Here is a 1,678-nt window from a genome sequence, read left to right as displayed (position 1 = left end):
GTGCAGGACGTTGCTATGGGATCCAGACCCTCAGCTGGGTCCTTTGGGTCTCTAATGCAGGGACAGATCTCCTGCACTCTTTTGCATTTGATTCTTTGGGTAAATATTATAAAATAATCCCATAATTTATATGTCCTGTATTAAATATATTCCTTGTCAACCCTGACTACAACAGATAGTGGCTTTCTTTTCTTTCTTTCTTTCTTTCTTTCTTTCTTTCTTTCTTTCTTTCTTTCTTTCTTTTTTGTTTTTTTTTTCTGGTACCAGGAATCGAACTCATGACCTTGCACTTGCCAGGCAGGCGCTGTGCGCTGAGCTAAATCCCCAGCCCCAATAGTAGCTCTTCAGTGGCGAAGTCTGGCAAGTACTACACTGACCAAGCAAAGAACACTACCTCACTGGGATGTCCATGGATAGCGCGTCCTCTTAGATATGACATGCTGGGAAGGACAACCTGCGGAGCTCTCTCGAAACACCCACTGCTGGGGCTGGGGATGTGGCTCAGTGACACAGCACATGCCTGGCAAGCACAAGGTCCCCTAAATTCGATTCCTGGTAACAAAAAAAAAACACCCCCAAAACCAAAAAAACACTGCCCCAGTATCATGATAAGAAAAAATCAGATCTTCCCCATTTTCTACCAGGAAACTGTCATGGAGGGGAGAGCTGGGAGAGGCACGACAGCTAAGTTACAGTGTGGAACCCTGAGTTCAGTCCTGGGACAGATGATGAACATCGGAAGAAAAGCTGGTCAAACCTAGACAGTCTGGAGTTTAGCCAGTAATACACCTACAAGCCCGGCGTGGTGGCGCGCGCCTGGAATCCCACGCCCGGCTCTTCAAGGCTTTTGACCAGCACGGGAACTTGATTCTCTGTGACTCCGATGAATTCAGGAAGATCAAGCCAAAGAACTCTAAGAAAGCAGAAAGGGAAGAGAAACGGGTGTGGCTGTGAGGGGAAAGCGTGGTTTCAATGACAGCAGAAGGGCGTCCTCCCAAAGATGCTGGCATTGCCCCGAGCGCCCCTTGAGGGAGCTGCGAGGGGCCCGGGAATCGGTAGGGCGGCGGGGAGAGGAATCCCGGCTGGTGTTCCCATGCCCCAGGCTCCCGTAGCCTCGCTGGGCAGGTCTGTGGGGTTGATCTCCGCGAGGAAGAGGCACTGTTGCAGCCGCTGCCACAGCTAGTACTGCAGGGGCCCCGACGCGGTACCCACCCAGCATCCGGGTCCTCCCTACTTGTGGGCAGAGGGGAACTCCCTTCAGGCGTGATGGGCCCTTCTTTTGGCATGCAGCCGCCCAAGACTTCCCCAGTGGGGATCCCTCCTGAACCAGGGACTCCTATGGGGATGCCCTCTCCAGGGATGCGGCCCTCCCCCTCATTCGAAACTTTCTTCTTCTTCTTCTTTTTTTTTTTTTTCTGGTATCGGGGATCGAACTCACGATCTTGTGCTTGCCAGGCAGGCGCTGTGTGCTAAGCTTTGAAGCTTTCTTTGACCTTGGCTAAAGTTATGGAAGTAGCTCTCCAGAAGCATGGGCCGGATTCCCCCAGGGCCACCTTACCACAGACGTGTTTGTTTATTATGCTCTTTTTCTCAGAGTCTGGCCAGATTGTCTGGGAACGCGCCCACCACAGCCCTGAACTCCTTTTGGCCCTCTGCTCCCTCCATGTTTCCTGTGAGG

At 52.0% G+C, this 1,678-nt stretch overlaps 1 pseudogene; it reads left to right on the top strand.

The window, feature by feature from the left end:
* LOC102004551 overlaps positions 1 to 1,628 on the top strand; it is a 3,530-nt pseudogene extending 1,902 nt beyond the window's left edge.
* Positions 1,629 to 1,678: the final 50 nt, after the last annotated feature.

Source organism: Chinchilla lanigera, unplaced genomic scaffold, assembly GCF_000276665.1.
Source record: "Chinchilla lanigera isolate Chin_1 unplaced genomic scaffold, ChiLan1.0 scaffold00050, whole genome shotgun sequence".
Taxonomy (NCBI): domain Eukaryota; kingdom Metazoa; phylum Chordata; class Mammalia; order Rodentia; family Chinchillidae; genus Chinchilla; species Chinchilla lanigera.
This window is presented reverse-complemented; position numbering and strand designations above follow the sequence as displayed.